Source organism: Belonocnema kinseyi, chromosome 3 (genome assembly GCF_010883055.1).
Source record: "Belonocnema kinseyi isolate 2016_QV_RU_SX_M_011 chromosome 3, B_treatae_v1, whole genome shotgun sequence".
Classification (NCBI taxonomy): Eukaryota; Metazoa; Arthropoda; class Insecta; order Hymenoptera; family Cynipidae; genus Belonocnema; species Belonocnema kinseyi.
The window spans coordinates 37,083,511-37,087,146 of NC_046659.1; the positions used below are offsets into that span (position 1 = coordinate 37,083,511).

General features: G+C 31.4%; 1 protein-coding gene across 2 annotated transcripts in view; it reads left to right on the forward strand.

Annotated features, from left to right (window-relative positions):
* The window catches only part of LOC117170155, a 61,893-nt gene that overhangs the window by 1,606 nt on the left and 56,651 nt on the right, over positions 1–3,636 (forward strand). The gene's annotated exons all lie outside the window — the stretch shown is intronic.

A 3,636-nucleotide genomic window follows, 5' to 3' on the forward strand; every position in this document is an offset into this window, starting at 1 on the left:
ATATTCTAATATTTATAAGATTTAATAACAATTTAAAATAGCTTGAATGATTAAAAAAAGAAGATAACACAAAAATCATCCAAATAGGCTTGTAACCATTTTTTCGAACTTGTAAATCCGTCATTTCACATCCAGCTCTTACAATATTTACCTTGAAACGCTGCGAAATAGAAACTTGAAAAATGTGTTGTTTTATTTTCGAACCTTGTCTATTTTTAATCAGTAATTACTTTTTGTAATTATAAATTTATCAACTAGTTTAAATGTAAATTATTGTTATCGAAAAATTAACTGACATTTATTAATACTCTATTTAATTCTCATTCTTAAAAAGGAATATTTATACCAAAAAATTTAAACTGTAATTGAATTCTTTTTTTAATTTACATCAATTTTATTAATTCTTATATTAATATTTAAAAAAGAAAAAAGTTTTTAAAAATTACCGAGATGCAAATTTAAAAAATTTTTATTTCTTCAGAAAAAAGTTTCAAACATCAAACCCCTTAAAAATCTGCAAAAGAATTTGTCTTAAATATCCCTGGCGGACCGAAGGAACCGAATGGAGCCTCTACAAACTACCCGTAAAGGACCCTATTGGGTCCTCATTCGGATCCTTTTTAAAAAAATCTAAAAAACAGCAAAGTCAACTTTTAAATTGTTTAAACTCAGATTCTACGTTAAAATTCCCCATAGAAGGTCACGGAATAATCGCAATAGTTTTTTTTGCAACGGTAAAAAGTTTAAAAAATACAAGACGTATAACGCCTGTTGACTGCTACTTACAGGCGATGTGTTTGATGTTTAGCACTCAACAGGCGTTATACGTCTTTTATTTTTTTAAACTTGTTACCGTTGCAAAAAAAAGCTATTGCGATTATTCCGTGACCTGCTATAGGGAATTTTAACGTAGAATCCGAGTTTAAACAATTTAAAAGTTGATTTTGCTGTTTTTTCGAGTTTTTTAAAAAGGAACCGAATGAGGACCAATAGGGTCTTTACGGATACTTTGCAGAGGCTCCATTCGGTTCCTTCGGTCCGCCAGGGATTGATTTAATTTTAAATCATTTAAGTACGTTTGAAAATCATATCTAACGCATCGAGTTTCAAGAATCTTTTTTTCTAAGTTCAAAAGTGTCGGATGAATGCGGCCAGTATTTATGATACCGTACTCAGCATTGCGTCGTAGTTATAGGTCTGATTTATAAGCGTGCGGTGCGCGCGTTCAATTCTCGATGCTTGCGGATATTTTCTAAACTGCGTTTCTCTTTAGTTATAATAAGTCTTCTTTGACCACAGTGAACAATTATTTTAGTTTAGAATAATGTATGGAGTATAGTTAATAATTTAATGTCAATGAAAATACGAGAAAATGGAGGAATACTTGTCAGGAATTATAAAAAGGTGTAAAATTTTTAGATTTAACTTCTGGAAAACGAATGTATTCCATTCTAATTAATATTTTCCTTCTTTGAATCAAAAATTTCTGGTAATAGATTATGGCAGTGTACTATACAGTTAAACTTTTTTACTATTGCAACCATAGCATCACACTTCAGAATTTAAGGCACTTCCTCAGGCTTGAATTTTAAGTCCATGTATTACATAAACAACCCCGCTTAAAATGACGGATAGAGCCCAGATAAGAGCTGGATGGTAGTTGGTCCTTATCTGGCGCTATTGCAATTAGACCCGGGTTTTCTCCCCGGTTTATACCCGGTTCTTGATCGGATTCTATCTAGATTAATATTTTTATCTCCGGCTTCTATATGCCTTTCATCTGGGACCTTCAAGATCTGTATCCGGTTTGTAGTCGGCACTGAACCTGGTTTATACCCGGCACTTGACTGGTTTCTATCTGGGATCAGATAACATCTACCGGATTTCTACATGGGTATTATACCCCCGGTAACAAGCGTTGAATTCAGAAAAAATAAGAATTTGTGTTCCTATGAATACGCGATTTTTCCTCCGTCTAAAAATCCTCCAACGGGAACAGAAAATGTGCAAATCCTATTCCTCTCAATAATCTTTATAACTTATAAATTTGAAAGATATTCAAATTCATATATATATTTTTATAATTTATTCAAACGTCTTAAAAAATGCAACAAAGAAATATATGCAAATGTGTGAATTTAAATAATTTTAATTATAGAGAGGTAGAGTTGAATTGATGAGAATTAAAATTTCAAAATTTACGTTCCGCATGAAGGAATTAAAACAACTTATTACACATATTTTGTGAACTTATTAGGAGGAATTAAATAAAATCAAAATATGACCACTTCTGATGAATAAAAAATATCTCTGTGAGGTGCGTTACCGGCAAATTAGAAGGACTTAAATATATTAAAAATACGTTCTCTTTGGGAGAATAGAAAACTGTGTGGCGGTCGCTATGGAAATAGAAGAGAATAAGTTTAGAAGGTATCTTATTCTTGTTGTGACATTTTAGGCAGATGGAAAAATCGCGCATTCAAAATAGTAGAATAATCTTCACATTTGCGCTGATATCTGAAAATATTAATTTTTCTCTATTCTACGCTTATTACAGGGCCGCCATGACGTATTCTCTATTAAAACGCAGGTTACGAAAAACGTAAAATAGTTGTATTAAATCATCTAAAATTCTAGCTTAAATACAGTCTATATCGAAGAAGTCTTAAAATTATAGAGAACAGTTCTATAAAATGATAACCGATTTTTCACCGCAAAAAAATTAATCTTTTGTATTATTACAGTATTGCCATTATACTCTAATATTTGTTTACATGTTTAAGTACACTATTATTTACTATTGTACAATCACTGCACAATTTATAATCGCACGCTATGAAAATTTGTATTCCACGCGGTTTCGAACCGTATTGGCATTCCTAATGCCTAAAGCCTCTCGGCTAACCTAGCTTAAAGTATCAAAAGCAAAATTTGAAATATAACGTACAGCTGTGCAAGGCCGTCTGCAAATTGTTGTGACCCATTCTATAAAAAATATTGCTACGCTTATAATTATATATGCACTAAGATTTTAGATATGTCACAAATTATTATTGTATATTTTATGTGCGTAAACAAGATTCTACCTAAATCCAAAAATATTTCAACATATTTTTAAATATTTAAAAAACTCAATATGTATTTTCAGAAATTTAATGAATTTTAAGGGATTTCCACAAATTTCCAAAGATTTCAAAAAATTTAACAGACTAAGGAATTCAAGAACATTATTCATATTTTAAAATTAGTTTAAAACCCAAACTCATATAAATTCTACCCACATTAAGAATATCTTGAACTCCTTTAAATATTTCGAAGTATTTTGGAATTTGGAATTCGACAGGAGTCATTTTTCTGTTAAATCCCTTGAAATTCCTGAAAATTCCTGAAATATTCCGGGTACAATCGTTGCAACTCCCTTATAAGGTTTCAATACCTCTCTTTCTTTTCATTCTTCTTGGCTATGATGTTTTTGTCAGCTGGTGCCGAAAATTCGATAACGAACATGGTTCGCTTCTCGAAGTCAAGAAGAATCATGTCAGGCTTCGAGTGAGCAACAGAAACAATTGTCGAGAATATAAAGTTCCAGTATATACGGCACTTCCCATTCTCGACAATTGACTCAATTTCCCTAGG